The sequence below is a fragment of the Manis javanica genome, chromosome 5, assembly GCF_040802235.1.
Source record: "Manis javanica isolate MJ-LG chromosome 5, MJ_LKY, whole genome shotgun sequence".
NCBI classification, from domain to species: Eukaryota; Metazoa; Chordata; class Mammalia; order Pholidota; family Manidae; genus Manis; species Manis javanica.
In genome coordinates this window covers 73,977,721-74,000,023 of record NC_133160.1, presented here as the reverse complement: position 1 = coordinate 74,000,023, position 22,303 = coordinate 73,977,721, and the positions used below count along the sequence as shown (strand labels likewise).

The window sequence follows — 22,303 nt, the reverse complement described above, 5'->3', positions numbered from 1 at the left end:
CCAGGCAGGCACGTGAGGGGAACCTACACCCCATTTTCTCCCTCCATGAGGACTCCGGCCTCCCAACTGGGAGAGCAGTGAGGCTTGCGCATGCCCAGCTGGCTGCCCAGAACTGGCCTGCGCCGGTCTGATCCAGTCGAGGCCTGTTGGACCAGGGTGGGTGTGCGATGGGGCGTCATCCGGGGCCTAGACCTGATGCTTAGGAGCCGTAATATTTGAATGATCATAATCTTCCTTCAAACAGTAGTATACTGATTCATTTACATCAGTTTTAAGAATGTACTTCTATTTTCCCCCCTCTCACTGAGCCGTAATTTTTTTTTTTTCTTCTAGAAGCAGTTGGTTTCTTTTACCATACAACGGGCGGATTAGATGAAGTGTCAGTGAACAGTGTAAACTCGGCAAAACTGAGATACTCCAAAGGCCAGTGTGGGACTTGGGCAATGTGACAAAGCATTTCCCTTAAAATTTTTCCTTAACAAATCCTGGAGGCAAAATGTTCAGACAATCTAAAAGAATAGTGAATAAAAGGTAAACCTCTGATCTTCTCCCTCCTGAGTTTTACTCCCCATCCCCAAAGGTAACTCCCGTTTGGTGTTTTCTTGGGGTAGTAGAGCTTTCATGCTTACGTATATATATGTATTCAAACGTGCAGGTCTTCATAAAAAGCAAGTGGGGTGAGATGGTATATATACACATTGGCTTGTTATTTAACAGTATGTCTTAGAGAGTACAACTATGCCACCTGCGTTCTTGTAAACTGTAGTGCGGCTCTCCTTTAGGGGGACATGTAGCTTTCTTGACTATAAATGATACTGCAGTGAATATCCTTGTTTATGCTTCTTTATGCACAGGTGCGAACATTTCTCTAGACAAGAGGCTTACTGTTGGAGTTTCTGTGTAGAATGTATGGGCTTTTACAGTATGGACAGATGTTTGCATATTACCTTCCTAAAAGAACACTGATTTTCATTCCCACCATCAGTGTATGAAAGCATCCATTTTTCCCACATCCTTGGCAACTCTGGATATTATCAATCTTGTTAATTTTTGCCAATGTGGTAGATGAAGAATGATGTAGTTGTTCCAATTTATTTTTCCTGGGTTTGTAAAAGTTGAGCATTTTCTCCTGTGCTCATTGATGATTTGTATTTCTTCTATGAAATGTCTGTTCTTGTCTGTCATACATTTTTTCTATTGTGTTGCTTATTTTATTTCCTTAAGTCACTCCTTATGTACTTTCTGAATATAAATTACTTAGATTTTATATATTTTACGTATTTTATTTACTTGGACATTTGTCTTTTTTCTTTATCCATGTATCTTATTTTGTTCAGAAGTTTATGTAGTCAAATCTGTCAGTCCCTTTCTTTTATGGTTTAATGATTTTATATCTGCTTCACGATTATAAAATACCTATTGTTTTGTAGTTTAAAAAATTATTTAGCTCTTTCATGAATCTGATATATAGTTTTGTGTAATATGTGAGGTAGGCAAACTTTCCTTTTTTTCTGGGGCAAATTCTCTTTCCAGATATACCCACCTCCAATCCACCCCACATGTTTTCCTGTGACACTTTGGATTTATGGATTCTTAGTACATCTGTAGAAAGAACCCCTGAAATTGTTTGCAGAATGTTTGCAATGTGTATAGGTGCATTTTTTTCCTGTGGAGGAAGCTCTTAGTTTTCATCAGATTCTCAAAAGGATGCAATGTCCAACAAAGGTTAAGAAGCCTTGTATTACATTCTCTCCTCCTCCTTCCATTGGGAAGTCCCAGAGAGGCAGTCTGGTTTCTATATCCCTTTCCAAACCTTCCCGTTTCATTTCTTAAATTCTTCTCATTTTATATCAGTAGCAGTTTCAATTCATTCATTCAACAAGTGTTAAGTGAGCACCTACTATATTAGGCATGCTGTCAGTAAAGCTCACTAAGACATGGAAACTGTGCTCAACTGGCTGATAGGTAATAACTCTCAGCATCTTAGAATATGGTATAACAAGTGTTAGCATAATGCTATGCACAGAGAACTATAGAAGTTTATAGGAAAAAGCAAGTCCTAGGTTGTGTGCATGTGTGTGTAGTTATTTCCGAGAGGTCATTCTGACATCAGTCTGGAGAAAAAAGAGAAAACAAAGAAACCAGCTGTGAAGCTTATCTACATTTCTGTGGTGGAGAAATTGGAGAAGTGTTATGGATGGAACTGAAGCTCTGTCAGTGGAGACGGAATGAATGTGAAAGATTTAGGACATACTAAGAAGGCAAAAGAGACTGGAATTATATGTTGGGCTATTGAATTTGGGGCTTAGTGGGAAATTAGAGGTCAGGAATAATTGCCAGGTTTCTAGTTTGGGTGACTGGCTGGTTGGTGGTGTCATTGCTAAAGTAGGAGATGAAGACGGAGCACCAGACTTAAAGAGAAGCTGAGTTTAATTTTGCATATTTACAATACTGCATATGGATATAGAGGCAGAAATGAACATGATCACCCTAAGTGAGGATATAAACAGAGCAAAGATCGGGGGGATACCAATGTTTTAGGAGTTTGAGGAGAAAGAGAGATATGAGAAAAATCAAGAGAGAATATCACAGGAGACATGGGAGGAGAGTTCCAAGGAGGAGAACATGGTCCCTAGGGGGATATACTGCAGAGAGATCAACTGGCATAAAGACAGAAAAGGGCCACATGAGTAAGCAGTCTGGAGATCACTGGTGACCTCCCCGAGAGCACTTTCAGGGGAGCAATAAGAGTAGAGGCTAGTGGGAGACAGGTTACAATGGTGAGGAATGGGCCTGCATGAGTGAACAGAATGTGAGCTGGTAAAGGCTGTACATGTATACGAGTGTTGCCCAACACTCTTCTGAGAAGGTTTGATGGTGACTAGAGAGGAATGTGGAGGAATTGCTGTTTATTTCTTAAGTAGTAGGGTCATGGTGCAAGGCTGTTAATGAAGCTCCTTTGAAGTTAACCCCAGAGCTAATGAATTCAGTGATCTGGTAGGTATCTTTAGCTGTTGAAAGATTTGATAGCTGGATTTGATAAAGGTTTCCATTGACTTATATTCAGAGTATTAAGAAATATTTGGCAGCTGAGATGGCGTGGTCACTGCCAAGTCAGAATAGAAGCTATAACACCTGAGAGCAGATACCAGCTATAAACAGCTGGTAGGGTCTAACCAATTAATAACAGCTTTGTTCCTGTGCCCAAGGACTATCTGGCTAACTGTAGACATCTTTCTCAGAAATACCTGGACCAAAGGGCTTGACTTGCAAGATTGTATTTATGACCTTGAGGGTCCTAAATACCAGAGCACAGAAGTTATAATAGCATTGCAAAATGTATGCAAATTCTTCTGCTAAATTTGATTGAAGGCCACATTTGTAACGAGCCCCAGGGCCAAAAAGGGCAAACAAGCAAAAAGGAACACTGCAAAACTTTGTTTTTCTCCCCCTAAAAACTAAGGTTAACAGTATGTGACAAGTTGCTGAGGAAGAACAAAATGAAGAACATATTCTAAGTAAGAATTATAAGGGCAAGAAAGATTTTAGTTTCCATAGTAGCGTCATTTTGAACTCTAAGGTTAGGAACAAAATGGGTTTTTCTATAGCAGAGCACACATGATAGGGAGACTTTCTGTTTCCACTAATGTTCCCTAAGTGACCAGTGCTAGTGTTGGCATTGAAATGATAAGAACTAACGCCCTCTTGGATGTGCTCTGTGTTGTTCTGGTAGGAGGGAGCTGCAGGAAGAGGCCTACAGCTTAAGGGAGGTGCACTTGATCATTTTAGTTCAAGACTCCCCCTCATTTTTCTCCTGTGGTAAGTGTACAATCTTGCATTATCCTAGGAAATAATTTTTTCAATTAAGAACTCCAGCATAGTTTTTTTCTTTTGACAAATGCTGTATAGATAAACCTCTCAGCATAACTAGCTTCTTTCAAAGATTTCATAGGGAATATTCAAAGTGAAATATAAGTCTGTCTGACGTATAAACAGTTAATTACAGTTATTCTGCTTTCCTTTACTCTTCTCAATGATTGCTCAGAATGTCATGTCTTGCTATACTTCCAAGAAAATTGGAATTTAAAAGTTCATTTTGAAAAGAAGGCAGAAAAAAATGAGCATTCTGTGGGAAGGATAAAGTGCGTAATGTTCTTTTGGTGGGTAGAGTCAATGAGATTACCTTTCCTGAATAAAGAGAAAGAAAAACCATGTTTGTTTACCTGAATTTCGTGTCTGTTGTCACTGCCTTTTTTGGCTGAATTCTTTTCTTTTAGTGCATGTTGCACTGGACTAGATGAGATACAGGCACACCTCAGAGACCTTGGTGGTTCCGTTCCAGACCACTGCAATACTGAGCCATAATTTTCATACAATTTACATCTACATGTGTTTAAAACACACACACACACTGCCAAACTGTTATCCAAAGTGAATGTGAATTTTACATTCCCAACAGTAATATATGAGGATTCCAGCTTCTCTACATCTCTAACACTTAAATTGTCAGTCTTTTCAATTTAAGTCATTTTAATGGGTGTCTAGTGGTACTTAATGGCGATTTTAATTTTCGTTATCCTCCTGATTAGCGATATATTTTCATGAGCTTGTTATCCATGAAGTACTTATTTTGTGAGTTGTCCAAATTTTTTTCTTTTGCTCTTTTCTTAATGGGGATGTGGTTTTCTTATTATTGACTTAAAATTCTGTTTATATTCTTTGTGTATGTGAATATTTACCCTTTGTCAGATAGATATTTTACAGATATTTTCTCCTATTTTGTGGCTTGCTTTTCATTTTCTTAAGTGTCTTTTGATAAGTGAAAGTTTTATTTTGATCAAGTGCATTTTATCAAATTTTTCATGTATGGCCTATGATTATGTCTTATCTAAGAAACTTTTGCATAACCCAAACTCATAAGATTTTCATTTATACGTTCTTCTAAAAGATTTATGGTTTTAGCTTCCATGTTTAGGTATATGATGTATTGTAAATTACTTTTTTGTGTTTGGTATAATGAAAGAGCTAAGATCCTATTGCCCACACAGATATCAAGTTATTCTAGCAAACTTTACTGATAATACTGTCCTTTCTCCACTGAATTTTTGACACTGCTGCCGAAAATCAATTGATTATATTAAGCGTTGGTGTATCTCTGGATTATTGTTTTTGTTCCATTGATCTATATGTCTATTCTTTGCCATTACTATATTGCTTTGATTATTATAGTTTTATAAACCTTGAAATCAGATACTGTAAAGCCTCCAATTTTGTTATTTAAAAAAATAATTAGGAAATTTTAGATTCTTCAATTTCCCTATAGGTTATACAATAAGCTTGCCAATTTCTACTTTCCATCATTTATGAAAGATGTATTTGCTGGATATAGAATTTTAAGTTAACATTTTTTGTCAGTATTTTAGAAAAACAAGTCCACTGTCTTTGGATTTACATAATTTCTGATAAATCTGCTATTATCTTTATATTTGTTTCTCTGGATGCACTGTATCTTTGTTGTCTTGATGCTTTTAAGATTCCCTCTTTAATACCTTTTCAACAGTTTGCTTATAATGAAACTTGGAGTAGTTTTACTTCTTTATTTTACTTGTGCTTCATTTTCCCTTTTGGATCTGTGGGCTTATAGTTTTTTAAATCAAATTTAGAAAAGTTTTGGCCATCACATCTCCAAATATATTTTCAGTTCCTTCCCTTCCCAGGAATTCTAATTGCACATGTGTTAATTCATTTGTTACTGGCTCGTAAGTCATTAATAGCTACTTTTTTCACTCCATTTTTTTCTCTGTACTACATTTAGGATATTTTCTGTTACTTTCCACTGTGTGTATTGGATTTGTGCAGTTTAAAAGTTATCGCCTGTTAATTAATTTTACTGTCTTCTTCATTTTGGATATGTTTCATCAACTGACTTTTCTAGCCATTATGGGTCACATGATTCTGCTTCTTCACATATGCTGTAGTTTGGGTTGTATGCTGCATATGGTTTTATCCTTTTGAGGGCTGCATTTTGTCATATCTTGTAGAGTGAATCTACATTACCTTTAATGCTCAGTTTAGCCCCATTTTTAAGGTGAGGTTTCTCTTGGGTCTCTACTAAATGTACCATATATTGGTGAGCGTCTCTTCACTTTGGGTTATGGGAACTTGAATGATTCTAGACCTTTGTGAGCTCTGGGAATTGTTTCAGCTTACAGCTCCCTGATAATTGTTCTTTCCTCTGAAATTGTTCACATCCAATGATGTATTTTTACACTGGGACTCCTATGAAGATATCTGGAGTGATTTTGCATAGCTCCCTCCTCTTAGGCAGTCCGCTACACAAAGTCTAGTTGCCTTGGCCTCCCTAAAGGATGATTTTCTCCCCTCAGCTCATTGACATAATCAAACTTTGTTTGAACTCCCCTTCCTGTTCTTCATGGACATTCCTTGTATACAAAGCCTGGGAAAAGTGGGGCTCACCTCATTTGTTTCTCTTCTCTCCAGGACTGCTGTACTATACTGCCAACCATCAAGTACCTTAAGATAGTTATTTCCTAAACCTTTTCCAGTTTTCTATTGTGCATGGATGAAGGGTGTAGCTCCAGGAGGAGGGGGGTTTCCCATCTGGTGCAAGTTCTCTATGAACCCGATTGAGACCAAAGGAAGACAATGGCAAGAAGATGGAAATCAAAGGGTTTATGCTCATGGCTCAGTCTCTCTTTGCTCATATCAGTCACTCTCTTCAGTACGCTTTGGACCCCCTCACACACAGCCCCTAAGCTCTCTCTCTCTCTCCAGCCACGCTCCATGCTCTGAAACCTGGCTGCTCAGCTCTCCCTCCACACACCAGGAGGAGCTCCATGGGCAGGTCCCTGGTGACAGGTGGGGGCCTGACCAATTATGTACCAGAAATGGGGTGGAGGAGAGAATGGGGCTTCCTCTCCACCCCTGCCCTAGACCAGCAGTCCCATGAGTTCACACATGATTTTATGACATACATATTAAGACCAGGTGGGAATCCTAGTCAGAAAACTCCATTTTCCCCACAGAGGGTAATCATATATCCTGTGACCAAAATCTGACCTAACTTAGAACGCAGTTTGGCTTTAGAAAATCCAGAGATTTTAGTATCTTTGAAATATAATAGAATTGAAATGTACATTCATGTGGGAAAAGAAAAGGTAGCTGTATTTATTATTTAATCTCAAAAATCTTCTGGAGTCCTATTCCTTCTATTAGCAGGAAAAAATACAATTGGCCAAACAAAATTAACTCATGTTCTTTTGATTTTAAATACTTGGGGGGAAAAAAAATCAGTCAGCAAAAAGGAAGTCACAGCTGTCTCTCCCCTCTTACTGGCCTTCTCGGACTCCCTTTCCTCTACAGCTGGCTCTGGGTCCGGCTGGCACGATGGTGTGCAGGGACACCTTTGGTTCACAAGCTGACCTCTGGAGGTTCCCCTCCACCTGCTCCTCCCCAGAGGTCCTGTACCAGTGCCTCCTGATGTTCAACTGGTCTTGCCTTGTTCCATGGTATCATCTGCTGTTGTCCAAGGTTGATACCTCTGGACCTTGTCACATCCCCACATCCTAATGTCACTATAGTATTCCTTTTCTGTTCTACTGATTGTCTCAAATCTGTGACCCTTTTGGGAGACTATTAGCCATCAGCTGATTTTCCTCACCACACCACAGTAAGCAGAATTCTTTGAGGCAGTCTTCAACCATTTCCTCAGATATTCCTCTTCTGCCCAGACTAGCACAGGGCTTTGTTAAGGAGCTTATGGCATTCCCACATAGCGAATAGCAGACTCATATCTATACTCCCCAAAGTCTCTTTCTCCTGTTTCCAAATCTTATTCTTCTTCTTGAAAGGGAATTCTCCTTTCTGTGATGAGGAAAATTCCCTTGCAGTATAGTCTCTGTTCTCTTTATGCTGTGGCTTCTTGTAATACAATGCTATAGGAACTGAGTGAAGCAAGCCCAAGCTTTGCATTATAAAGAGAAGCTTTTGGAATTTGTAAAGCACTCTTGTTCTTTAACAAAGCATTGCTTCATGACTAAATAGTTGGAATAGATTTTTGAAAGTCAGTTTGAAGACCAAAGAAGAATTAAAGACCTCTTTGTTCCATCCCTACTCTAACTCTGAAGCAATAGCTGCCATTGATTCAACAGATAGGGCAACCAGTGAACACCTAAGACTAGGGACCAAAAATAAAACACAGTTCTAATACCTTAAAAATTATTATCTCTTTTACCTCCTTTATAGCAAATCTTTGCATAAGGATTGACTTTTATTATACCCTCCACCTCCTTACCAGCATCCACATGGTCTACATATAATAACAATAATAACATGTACTGATTGTATAAGGTGTGTCAGAAACTGTTCAAAGTGCTTAAAACTTACTTCATCCCTAAAACAAGCCTATTGTTGTGTATTATTATTACCCCTATTTTATAGAAGGTAAAGTTGAGGCACAGAGAGGTTGAGTAACTTTCCCAAGATTACACAGACACATTATTTTGGAAAAAATAATGTAACCTTAATTTTTAGAATTTTTATTTGTAAATTGAGGTTAACAATTGCAACAATATGTGTGAGGCAATAATAATAATAATAAACAATTGCAAAATAAGCAAAAGCTTCCCAGACCCAGATTGCCTGAGTTTAAATCCTATGTTTCAGAGTTATTACCTGGTACCCTTCAGTTCCTTGAACTCTGTAGCTCAGTTGCCTAAACTATAAAGCAGGAAGATGATAAGTGTATTTGCCTTTGAGAATTATGGTAAGGATAAATGAATTAAGTAGAGACATGTACCCAAGCCTGACACATGGCCAGTTCTCAGTTAACATTAGCTCTTTTCAAAGGCCCAACCTACCTTACCTGAAACATTGGAGACAAGATGAACTTTGGAGTTTGGAGACTTCTTTAGAATGGCGAAATGCATTATTACCCCAGTGGGGTCTAAGAAATACCCCATGATTAAACATTAAGATTTCTATAGCAAGATGCATAAATATTCACACATGATCTTATGACGTACACATTGGGCGATATTAAGACCAGGTGGGAATCCTAGTCAGAAAATTCCATTTTCCCCACAGAGGGTAATCACATATCCTCATTATTTTTGTGACCAAAACCTGACCTAACTTAGAACACAGTTTGGCTTTAGAAAATACAGAGATTTTAGTACCTTTGAAATATAATAGAACTGAAATGTACATTCATTTGGGAAAAGAAAAGGTAGCTGTTTTTATTATTTAATCTCAAAAATAATTGCACTTTGGGTGCAAGACTAAAAATAGAGTCATGTCAGTCCAGGTCAGATTTTGCTGCTAAATTAATTACTTCAAAATTTTAATTTGCAGAGGATTTTATTCTAGAGTTCAAGTAAGGTATTATGGACAGTATTATTTCATATTGCTGTGATAATCTAAATGAAGAGATCTATGTAAGCTAGGCTAAACACAATGCCTGGTGTGCAATAAGTTCTCCGTAAGTGTGCATCAGTGTTTACAGCTGGAGCAGCATCTTCATAGTTTGAGTACAGTATTCTCTGAGACATTCCCACAAGTAACTTCCTGTGAAGTTCCCAGCTCTCCTTAGTACATCATATTTTTTGTGTAGGTGTGAAACTCATCTATCTCTTTATCTCTTCCACCTTCCTTGGTGACAATCCCTTATCTGATTCCCTGATCCTATTACTGTCTCACCAGTCACAGTGAAAGAAAAAGGAAAGAAAGAATAAAATGATGGCTTTCATTGAACATTTTATTTTATTTACTTATTGAACATTTGCTCTGGGGTATGTACTAAATACTTTATGTAATTATCTCATCTACTTTGTGGAGTAGGTATTGTCATTCCCATTATATAGAATGAGAAACTGAGACACAGAGAGTGATTACACAGGACTTTGGAAAGAAGTCCCTGAAATTGTGTGTGTGATGCTCTTCACCTCTCCCACAAGAAGGAACCATAGTTTATTCACATTCACTAAGAGATATTCATGGTCCAAAGTTTAAGAACACTTGAAGTTATAGATGTTATAAAAATACTGGACATTATGGATGGACCAATGAATGCTATCAGATTCCAGATTCTGGTGGGATTTATTTACAAGTCCTCCCACCAACCTCGAGAGGGCAACACTGGTTCGTCTCTGAAGACGGGAATTAAAAGACTTCCTCAACAACGTTTCTGTTATTGGAACCACAGGCTTTCAGCCTTCCCTTCTCAGCTCACCTTCAACATTTTCCCCACAACCTCCACCTTTTCCCTCCCTAAATCTGGTTTGTACTCCCTTCAGTCTGTCACCCTCACCAGATTAAAATCTCCTTCGAAAGCAAGAGCCACGTCTAATTCCTCCTTCTCTACATCCCCCAACTATAATATTTTACACACAGTTACTGAATATGCTTTTGAAAAAACAGAAACTAAAGCGATATCTGAAGGGAAATCTCAGACTGACATTTCAATGTCAATTGTGCCCTTATTTTGCAAAATCGGCAGCAGCCCATACCTTCCCTCAAGTTCCCCCAAACTGAGGAATCTTTTGTTTTTTGTCAAATAACTATCGAAGAACATTTTCAACATTACAATAAATATTTCTCCAGGCTTAACTGCTTAACTGCCCCTATCCTCCAGACTCTGAAATTATAAAATGCACTCTGCTTTTTCCTTCAGGCCCTACATGTGTGGGGTATAGATGTGTTGAAGTAGGTGGGGATGGAAACTCTCAAAAATTAAGCACAAGCAAATGCAAGAACTTTTTAAAATTCTCAGATAATCTCTATCATTTCCTTATTTTTCAGTATAGTTATCCTATAAAACACACACATAAAAATGATAGAATAAAAGCTCTTTTAATATGATTTCATCCCAGTCATCCACGGAGCTTTTCCTATATAATCATTTAATTCAAATCTTTCTGTTCCTCAGAAAATCATCTTTGTCTCTTTTCCTTTGGCAGGGACTCTACTTGTGTGACAGCTTGTGTTTTCGTAGAATAGCAGCACTTCTTTTTGTATTCTTCTAGGACAATGAACACTTAAATAAATTTATATTTCTATCTCCACATATCTGCTGGGATCAACATGTTCACATAGAGGGACTGAGGTACAGCAGGAAGTAGGGGTTGGGAGAAATTAGGGGACTTGTATTATTTTTTTTACTTCAATTACAGATTAAAGATCAGTGAAATAAAATCATTTTTAAAAGATTTTCCTATGACTGAGAAAATGGCAATTGTCTAGATGGGAAAAAATAATACTAAATTTGTGAAAGTAGCTGGAGGGAAGAATAAAACAAAGATGGTCCCTCTCTGGTGTTGCTACTATTCATATGCTACCTTATTTGTTAAACCACATGATCCCACCACTGAAAAAATGTAAACAAACTTTGAATTTTGAAATAACAAACACTGAGAAATAGAACACATATCTCTTCTTTCTTTCTTTAAAATATTTTTCAAGGACATATCCATTCACCTCACTACATCTTCTAGCTAATACGAAGATACCAGAGATTTCACTGTAGAAAGTATATGCCCAGCCCGAATATTGGCCCATAATATTCTTCAAAATACATCTTGCAACTCTTGTCAAAGGAGTTAATTGAAATAGCAATATTAATTATGTTTTGTTTTATTGTTTATGATGGAATAGTCCTAAGGACTGTGTTTGAGTAAATTCTTAGTTTTTTATCCGAAATCCATTCTATAATAACAATAGGTAGGTACCCATAGTTTTTTCAAATGTACAAGTAAAATGCTGAGGTTTGGATAGGGCAAAGCAATTGTCTAAGGTCACTCAATAAAGGACAAAAGTGTTGAGGGAAAGAGTTTCTTTTCACCTTATGAATACTCAATCCAAATCACCTGAATTAATTAAGGAATAAAAAACATGCAATAAAGAGTTTCAGCTTCCATTTCATTTTGTGTGCAATGAAAATTAAATTCTAATTTACATAATGATCTTTAAATTTTTTAAAATAAAAAGATAAATGCATTCTATCAATATTAAATAGTCAGATGATTAGGAAGCACTTGTGATTTGTATACCCAACTTTTAAATTGAAAGAGACAGCATTAAAAAAAAAAGATGGGTGAGACATTCTACAGTTCCTCAGCTGAAAGAAACAGTACTTCCTTTTCTCACTATACCACAGCTCCCTGGACGGCGGACCATATCTGATTAGAATGTGTCTGTCCGTCCAGCAGAGCAGTTATGTTACTTCTCCCAGCAGCTGATCGGGTCAGTTTGCCCCAGGACTCAACTGATCACCTGGTTATTACATTCCCAAGACTGAAGATTCTCATTTTTTTCTCCCCCCAGCAACTAATGTATTATCCTTTCTTCAGAAACCCAGGCTCCTTCCTCTGAGAAGTAATAAAGAAAGATTGAAGAATTATGGCTTGTTTAAACAAGAGTGTTGTCTATTTTCTCTTCAATTCTGGGAGAGACAATGGAGAAATACAGTAAATTCCTGATGTCATTTGACATCCATTTTCTCAGTTAATAGAATGGACATTTGAAATTTTTGTACTGAGAAAGAAACTGCTACAGTTATTTTAGTTTTATTTCAAGAAGAAAAGAATTCCATTGGATTGAAAACTATAGGTACCATTGGGGAATAAAGGATTTATTAACCAGGAATTAGTTTACTGACCTAGTTAATGTTCAGTGCTATTCCTTCTACAAAAGATAGACATTCTCCCCTAGTTTCCACAGGAATGAATGAAAGCATGCATGGTGTGGGATTGTTTGTGTGGCTTTCAGCTCTGGAAAGTTGTTGTAGCCTGTGGAGCCAGAGTGAAGAAAAGAAGCTGAAGGCACTTTGATGTCTAAATTCCATTGGTAACTTATAAGCAAAAATAACGGTAGAGTGAGCTGTGGAAATGGTAGTGGAAGAGAGAGGATGTTTGAAGAAAAATATTCAGACAGTTGTTTTAACATTAGACTGATCAAAGAAAACAAGATTGGGAGCCATTTTCTCCTAAGGAAGAAAAAAGGATGTTTACATTCTTAGTTTTTCTTTTCATCCAAGTCCAAGTATGAAGAATCTGAGTCTAAGGCTGTCTGGATGTCCCAGTAATAATTCTTCAGAAAAGCCTTCAGTGAAGAACTACGGAAACCAATAACAGGGAAAGGAAGCTATTTCAATGGGAATGTGGAAAGCTGGGGAGAAGAGCATGAGGATATAGCATAATAAATCCAGAAAGGGAAATACCTCCAGAGATCTAAGTTTTTCTCTGTGGTTCTTAACCACAGGCATAAGCTTCATACTCATGGAGCTTTTTCATAACACAATTGCCAAATGCCACCCTAGACCTTCTAAATCAGTAACTGTACTAGTGGGCCATGGGCATGGATCATTTTTGACGGTTCCACCAGTTATTCTGAAGCATACTTCAGCTGCAGAGCTATTTCTCTAGTGTAATCCACATCTCCCCAGGCCTCACCACTCTGTGTTTACAAAACCACAGTAACAGCAACAGCCCAAATCTCAGGGTCCTTCATGGATAATTACAGGGTCTCATTCACATATTATTATAGGGCCCAAATGCATAGCACAGGGTTAGACAACACTCCTTCCCTCATTGAGGTCCTGGCTAGCAGAGCCGCGTGAGTGTGGCACTTAACACTGGCTCCCTGCTCAGAGTGCTGCCCCCTTTCCTGGTTCTCCCAGAGGGAACCCCTCAAGCTCAAACAGCCTTTGCCAACTCAGCCCCAGGCTATGTTATGCTGGACATGGTGGAAATGATGCTCCTTCAGAGCCCGGAAGCACAGGCTCACTAACAGGCTGCCCCTAATTGTGGATCTGTAGAATGCTTCTCCTTCCCTCCACACCTCACAACCACTTTAGTAAAGTTTATTTATAGCAATTCCTTTTATCAGGTACATAATGGCTGGCTATCAAGAAAAAATTACAAGCATAGCATAAAGAAGAAAACACAATTTGAAGAGATAGAGCAACCATTAGAAGCAGACATGGCAGGGATAAGGGACAGGGAATTTAAAACAACTCTGATTACTATGATAAAGACTTTAATGCATAAAGTAGAAAACATGCAAGAACAGATGGACAATAAAAGCAAAGAGATGAAAATTCGAAGAAAGAACCAAAAAGAGATGCCAGAAATGAAAAACACTGTAACAGGAGTGAAGAATGATTCTGATGGCTTGTTGGTGGACCGGACAAGCTGAGGAAAGAATCTGTGAGGCTGAGGTTGTATCAACAGAATCCTCAAAGCCTGAAAAACAAAGAGGACAAGCTCTCAATGAAACCAAACAGACTATCCAATGACTGTGGGACAAGTACAGAAGGTGTAACGTGCATGCAATGGAAATCCCAGGAGGAGAACAAAGAGATGGAAACAGAGAAAACATTTGAAACAACAGTAACTGAGAATGCCCCTAAATTCAGGTCAGGTGACAAACCACAGATCCAGGAAGCTCAGATACATGCCAAGGTATCTATATTTTGGCAATATCCTTTCAAATTAAGGAAAATCAGAAATAAAGGAAAAAATCCTGAAAGAAGCCAGAGGGAAAAAACATTTTACCTAAAGAGGAACAAAGAAAATAACTACATCCAACTTCTCAGAAACCAATCAAACAAGAGGAGAGTGGAGCAGAATATTTAATGTGTTGAGAGAAAATGATTGCTTTCCCGTAACCTGTATCCTGTTTTATCACCTTGGCCCCTGAGACCCATGATGGGTCTGAAAACAGATCCCTAAGATTTTCCTGAAGACACTGTCTCCATCAGCATTTAGACTAACTCCATGGTTAATAAAAAAGACCCATCTTATCCACTCATACCCCTTGCCATCTCTGTCTCCAGACAACCTCCGCTTTGGAGACATTTCCTATTATATAAACTACTTCATCCAAATAGCCTCTTTGGGCTGCACATTTTTATCAAACACACACGAAAATTCCAATCCCAATTTAAGTTGAGATGAGATCCCTCATACGATAGTAATTCTACGACAATACCATTTCTTCCAAGTTACCTAAACTCTAGCTAAGTCTAAGGGAATCTCAAGGTCTTAGATCAAGTGAGTTGCTAAATGCCAACCTCTATAGTCACCCAGAAAATGCTGGTAACACCTGCATTTTCAAACCCAAGGCCCAAGTGCCATTTTGACTGCCACATGGATAAGAGGAGGGAAAGGTAAGAGGGCATTTGGCAGAAAATGTATTCTCCAATCCCAACCCTAAAAACCACATGAAGTTGCCTGTATCCTGCCCAGGTTTCCTGATTTGCTTGCTCCCTGTCTCAGCCCACTTTCCAAATCTTCTCATCCGAGCTTTTCATCTTTGCAAGTGTCTCCGCCATTCAGCCTATTCCTTTAGCTCTTTAGTTCCTTTTGGCTCTTCTTTCTCTTTCCTCTCACCTCCCAGAGCAAATCTATCAGGAAGGCCCATGGGTTCTACAAATTTCTACTGATACCGCTCTCACCTTCTCTGCATCCCTGTGGGCCCCAGTGCAGATGACATGATTTGCAGAGATGAATGCAAAAACCACAACTGATTTCCTCAAATCCACTTTTGTAACTGGAATTTTTTTTCTATGGTACAATCAGAGTCATTTTTTTAAATGTCTGCTTTCCCTCTTTTAAAAATTTAAAAATATTCCTGAATCCTCTGACGGTCAAGGTCTTCAACTATAAATTCAGTATAATGATTTCTACACTAGTAGAAGAGTTTGAGAGAATATGAATATATAGAAGGATAATGTTATATAAAGAGCTTTATGTAATACTTTATTTGGCATGTGTCAGAAGTTACTGTTGCTATTTTCTTCTCTCTAAGATAACTGAGGGGCTTGGACCAAATGAAGAAACAAAAGTCCATTCTAGTTCTAAACTCCTGTGACTGTAAGTCACTAAAAGAGGCTGGGGTGCAGCTAAATTTTAAACTTGTTGCCATACTCTTTAGATTTTCTATTGGTAATAAAAAGTTGAATCACACTGGACACAGATATGACTCATGTTACACTATACCAGTGGTGATGAAAGTCACTACAGTCTACATAGTGCCCTTGACCAGCCCCGGCTCTGTTACCTTTTTTATGACTGGGTCATACCTTGCTGATGGACTGCTCAGGCTAGGGAGTCAAAAGTAGAGAGTAAGTGCTCCAAATAAGCCAACTCTTAAAACAAATTGAAATAAGGGATTTAATATAAGCACCACTAAGCACCAGTCACCTCATCTTCTCCTCAAACAGGGGTGGGTTGGGGGAGAGTCTCCAAAGGAGGAAGCAATGGGTCATGTTTTTCAAGTTAACCCTGAAGAAGGGAGAAAGGAACAATCAGAGAGGCATATCAGAGGGTCCCTTCCGAGAAAGAAAATGCTTTTTACCTGAACTGAACTGAATTGAATTTAAGGAGCCTCCTGAGTTCTCCTCCACAAGAATCTGAGGGTCAAGACACTGGGTAATGAGAAGTTGCTAGTGTTTCTTCTGTTTATTTGAGCTGTTTCATGTCTTGTGGGCCCATGAAAAACAGGACCAGGTAGCTGGTTACTGGGCTGGCTCCTAAGCGTGACTACTGGGAAAGGAAGAAAAACAAAGAATACAGAATATATGAGGAAAATAGTGTCCTTTAGACACATACATCTGTATCTTCTTCCAAGTGCGTAAGCCTCTGTTTTATTCTTTCCCTGATCCTTTCAGATTCTAAACTCCTGCTCCATCATCCCATTCTTGAAAGGAACCTCCTGGATCAATGACCCATTACATGCTCAGTCATCTCTGGAGTGTCTGCAGACATGGGAATCACACCATTTCCTTTTCAATCTGTAATAAATAAATAAATTTATAATTCTCCATGAATGAAACATGAGTTTATTTGCTTAAGATAAATACATGCATGACTGCAGTTTGAAAACTCTCCACAAAGTTGGCTCTTACAGTGTGAATCTCAGAGTCTTCATCTGTAAATTACAGGTCGAATGCCTACCTTGTTGGTTGTTATAAGAAACTGAAAGTTATGAATGAAAAAATTTATATTATGCTTGACACAGAGTCGGCAGTTATCTTTTCCCTTAATGGAAACTCAAGGATAGCCCAAATTTGGACATTAATATTTCAGGCATATTCCCAGAATGAACATAAGGATTTTTCTAATTGCCCATAGCTTATTGTCCCAGTAAACATGTTTTAAAATGTCCTATAATTGATGAAATCCATTAGACTTCTAAGGACATATTTGGCTTTCTATTATGAATTCTAATACTTGAAAAGCTAGGGGGAAAGTCTTCCGTAACAGGGTATGTCACATACAAGCTCTGTTTTTGCTTATTTATACTAAATAGCCTCTAACCTCCAGCCCACTATGCTGTTCAAGATTTATTTACAAACCTTCAGCCAGCAGCCAGCGTAGAGTTCCATGAGTTCTGAGTATGCGTGAACTTCCCTCCAGCAAATTACTCTGGGTCAGTATTTCTGATGCGACTTTGATTTCAGCATGTTTGTCTACTCAAATTTAGAAAATACATAGATATAAACAATTTTTTCCACTGCGAGTGAATCTCATTTAAGTGCATGCTATTTAGAAGAAAGACTAAACTTATTGAAATATTCCCATATGGGTTATAATTAAATGCATAGATAGTGACATGATCCTGACATACTAAGCAAGGGAGGAAGTCCCATAATTTTCAAAATATTTAGTGAGCTCAGTTGATCCATATTTTGAAGAGCCATCAAATTTCTCCCCATGGAATAATATGAATCACACATAAACCCTAATTCATATAATTTTTCTATATTTTAAGGTGTAGGCAAATTGGGGTTCCTTTTGCTAAGTAAACTAGACATTATTCTTCAATATAATTGTCATGTGACAGCTTTAGCTGACTAACCTTGTGTTCTCACCAAGATACAATACTATGCGGAAAGAAATTATTTTTATATGAGGTATAGGGAAAGGTGTTCTAAATGCACAGAAATCTTCATCCCAATCTTAAGTATTTAATCAGGTCTTTTCAGCACACTAGCATAACTGAAAAACAAGGTGAGCATATTTGAAAGCAACTTTCATTCTTTTCACTCAATTTGATACTACTCTTTGTAGAACCTTTATACAATTATTTCCTAAATGAGATATTAATATATGAAACATCATATAGTCAAGAAGCTACTTCCTGAATAAATCTGACTCACCTGGAGATTTTGAGACTTAATGTTTTATTGATTTAGCTTGAGACAACCAGCTGTGTATAATGATAACCATAAGCGTCTATAGAACACTTTATACTATTTAAAATGCTTTTACAAACATCATCATTTATTGTTTAATCACAAATAATTATGACCAATCCTTTGGATTGGTCAAAATGCAGAAAAACGCTAATTCAGATTCCAAATAACTTTAAATAGCATTTCATTGATAAGGAAGTAGAGCATTTTACAAGAAAATAAGTATAGGTTTTGAACAAATATGTCAGAAAAGTAGTTTTTCAATTAAACATAAAAATGCATAACTATGGCAAGACTACTATCAATGTTATTTAGTTCACTCTTAAATATATAACTGCATTAGAGCTTGAATGGGCTCAACTGAGGCACTGGCCACACATCATTTGGCGACTAAAGTCTGATACATGTAAGCTAGGTTAGAAATTCCATAAGGACAGAAGGCCCAGAAAGGAAGTGGAGGGTATGAACTATTGTTATTAAGAAGTACAGGAGTTATAGCCGGGGAAACCAAGTATGAATAACAGAACCACAGCCCTGAGCAGGGCCGACTGTGAAAGGCGTATCCAAGGTACCACTGGAGGGGGATGGGATACATGGGAAGTCGGGGTACTGCAGGGCCAAGAGTTGGAGTGTAGGTCCGGGCATGACCTGTGCACGACCTCATGGGTCAGCTGATACCGAGGTACAGGGGTGGACTTCACTTAAAGGTGTCTTTTGGGAAGGACAGAAAACAAAATAGATCAAGTGTTGTTAGTTTTAAATGCATACCTGGTTATGGTAGTAGTTACTACAATTCAGTTGTACATGGAGATTTGTTTTCTTACCCAGAATGCATTATTATCCAGGTAATTGCTGACTTCCCCATATTGACTTGAAATATTAGCCCAACAAAATTTAAGAAATCAGATTCTGTAATTAACAATTATAAGTAATTAGAATGATTATTATATACTAAATTCTAAATAAAATTACTTATATGTCATTTTGAAGAGGATAAAGTTTAAGTCCTTCATCCTCGTAAATAAAAAGAAAAGAAGTATTTTCTAAAAACACTGGGCCTAGAACTTTGACTGATGTATGATAGTGAAAATTACTTGTTACTTGAGCATGACCTAATTCAGATTTGTTGCAATTTGGAGTGACTCATTTAATAGTCTTATCATGGCACTATTAGGAAGTAAAAAAATATTACTATAACCCATTATAATTTTTTTATTCTCCTTTTAACCCACGTAACACTACATAATTCCAGCAAAATCATTTACATGATTCTGAGTACTGATTTTAATTACACATCTAGGGACTTTTTAGAGAAGAGTTGTACTTAATTGTCCCTCCTTTTGAGTTTCACAAAGGATAGCTCTGTCTCAGGCCAGTTTCAAGTTGTAATACACGAATCTCTCTGAAAAATGTCCTGAGATATTTCTGTGTCTTCTGAAGTTAATGGAAATAACTTTGCATTAGATAATGTTGGCTGATGGAAGAAAAATACTATGGTGGAAGAAAAACTATGGTAGAAGAAGAGCTCAAAGGTAAGTTTTCAAAATGCTTATCTCAAAGGATTCAAAGTGAATTTGTCTGATACAAAAAATCAAACTCTGTTAACTAGTGGAAAGAAAAGAGACTAAAAAGCATGCTAAAAGAACAGAAATATGCTACTGCTTCAAGGGAAATTTCAAGAATAAAGGATAACTACTAAGGACCTAAAATATCAAAAGTTGTGCTTGACTGCAGTTTGTCACCACTGTGGGCCTTAAATTAAATATTTGAAATAACAGTTTATTCAGAGACAAGCATATGGATTAAAAAAATAAAATTAAAATACCCACAACTAATATGAATATAGAGTATCTGTTTTCTTCTCTTCTCCTGACCCCTACCTCACGGTTGGAGGTTGACCTTCTCTATTTATTGGCCGAGTAGGAGAAATTAGATAGCACTCCAAAGGCTGACCTGACTAGGGCAGGAAACAAGTTTTTCTGGGAAGAACACAGTCTTTGTAAGTCTCTTGACAACTGGCTTCTTTGGGCCCCTTCTTTCCTGCGCACTGCCAGCCAGTGCACACAGAGGGCCGCCTGCCCGAGTCCCAGCGCAGCCAGCAATGTGGCTGCTGCAGACACACGAGGTTGGGAGACAGGCTGATGTTGATTCAGTTTAAGTCTGATCAGCATGACTGGGTTTTCCAGAGGGAATAGGGAGCTTGCTTTCTCTTCTAAGCCCAGGACAATGTTTCTGCACTCTGAGAGGCTGCGTGGCAAACTTAATAAAAATTTAATGTTAACTATATGTTCATTTGTATGTGGATAGGTGTTTTCCAACATCCTGAAACTGCTGAGAAATGCACACATATACTCACACACATTAGTAGGGAGGCAGAGACCTATTGAGTTGCAGGAAGCTCAGTTTAATTTTCAAACTAGAGAGATGGCAAATCTTAGAGTGAGACTGCCTGAAACCTCATCCAGGCCAGAAGTTTTCATCATGGCAGCGTGGGAATAATCAGGAAAAGTCTGTGAGAAACTTTGGCCCCTCAGCACCTTAGCGTCAACGGGGGACCGTGGTGTCAGCAGTTAGCTGTCCTCCTCTTTGCCTCACCCTCACCTGCCACCGCACACATACACCCACGCAGGAATTCACGAATAGCGATGTCTTCTCTTCAATCCTTGGCGCCTGCCGTATTGAGGTCGGTGGTCCTACATTCATCTTCCTTCTCTTTCCTCAAAACTAGAGTCAAGATTTGAGCGTGTACACAGACACACAGAGGCAGTCTCCTAAACATTCGTTTGGCCAACAGTCCAGCAAATTCCAGTCCTCTCAGGAGTAACTAGTCACTTCATTTCTTTTGGAAGGCTCAGCTCCAACGGAAGCCCAACATTTTGTTTATCTTCCACTGGTTATCTTCCAAGGGACATGCTCAAATGTGCTCATAGTGACATAGTACCTCTGTGGAAATACATTTCAAAATTGTGAGAAATGAAGGCTTTGTTGTAGAAAGAGGGGTTATTATCCAACCAAAAGTTGTTTTTGATTCTTTGTAGAAGTGGACAAAATACAAGATTTTTAAACATTTTAAACAACCTAAAGTAGTGTTTCTAGCCCCTCGGCCATGTACAAAGTTAAGCAGATCCACCTTTATGTTAAATGGATATTTGAAACCTATAAATACAAAACAATTTCATTTCAGTTAATTGTTTTGACCTCTTCCTGCTGCAGCACTTTTTGGAGAACTGCTAACAAACAGTAAAAAAAGATTTGCATTTCAGAGTCCTTTATTTCCCCAATCATGCACTAGGGTGGGTTGTAATGAATAATGGAAAGATTCAGTGGCAGGAAGGCAAAAAGAGAATAAAGAAAAATAACAATGGAGATAATAAACAGCTCCATAAACTGTTTCATTAATCCTTAAATGACTGAGGATTATTACTGAGCTCATTTTTTTGTTTGTTTCAATTATGGACTAGAAAAGGGTGACTTTGCTGAGTTTCATAGCATGATTGGAAAGAGGCTTGCTCAAAATGCTTAAGTCCCTATGTTTTCCTTAAATAGATGTCAACACTAGAACTATTTTAAATGATACATCATTGAGAAAAGAAATTAAGTAAGATTTCAGTTTCTTCTCTAAACATAATTTTATGAAAGCAAATTGGAAATAATGGAACTCAGGGACTTTACTACTGGTCTCAATCACTGGATTTTTGGCATTTGTATGTAAACAAATAACTCTAAAATGACGTAAGTGCTATATTCAAAATATGTGTCCTGGGAAGACTGATGACAAGACATATCAACAGCAATTAAGATATTTATTCTTACACGTTTTAGGACCCACTTTCAATCTAACTAACAGTCAACAGTCAACAAATATTTATTGAGCACATATTATATGCCTGACATTTGCAGTTTAACAATGCCAACTATTATCTCAAATTCTCTTTTAAAACAAAGATTATTAAATAAATGGGATTAACAGAGAGAGCCAATGATTTATTTGCCTTGGGAACATGAGAGGGAGAAAAATTTCAGAGACCTTGCTAGGACTAGAGGTGAGCTGGTAAATGTTTAAGAACTGTCTCCCAGGGTTTTAAAAAA

General features: G+C 37.8%; 1 long non-coding RNA gene across 1 annotated transcript; it reads left to right on the top strand.

Annotated features, from left to right (window-relative positions):
• The first annotated feature begins 16 nt into the window (after positions 1–16).
• LOC140849567 (uncharacterized) lies at positions 17–16,857 on the top strand. Its single transcript, XR_012131603.1, has 4 exons — positions 17–156; positions 334–531; positions 3,734–3,819; positions 16,688–16,857. It is a non-coding gene; the product is annotated as an uncharacterized lncRNA (long non-coding RNA).
• The last annotated feature ends 5,446 nt before the right edge of the window (positions 16,858–22,303 follow it).